We start from the raw sequence: 282 nt of genomic DNA, 5'->3' as shown, positions 1-282 counted from the left end.
AACTCCATCGGTGACAGAATGGAGAAAAAACCTTGGGAGAAACCAGGCTCAGTCAGGGGGCCAGTTCTCCTCTGGTCTTAACTGGGGATCTGTCTCTGGGGCTCATCAATTTTCCTGATCTCCGCTGACATTCAGGGCTGTAGAGGTCCTCTCTAGGTGCTGATCCACCATCTGGTCTGATACGTACTGGATCCGGGTGACTGGATCCATCTGATCTGGATACAGACTGGATCTGGTGGCTACGGTGACCTCGGAATAAGAAAGAAACAGACTAATATTAGC

The sequence above is a fragment of the Sinocyclocheilus anshuiensis genome, unplaced genomic scaffold (assembly GCF_001515605.1).
Source record: "Sinocyclocheilus anshuiensis isolate Anshui unplaced genomic scaffold, SAMN03320099.WGS_v1.1 scaffold973, whole genome shotgun sequence".
NCBI classification, from domain to species: Eukaryota; Metazoa; Chordata; class Actinopteri; order Cypriniformes; family Cyprinidae; genus Sinocyclocheilus; species Sinocyclocheilus anshuiensis.
The sequence above is the reverse complement of the archived record's forward strand: the minus strand, read 5'-3'. Positions refer to the sequence as shown.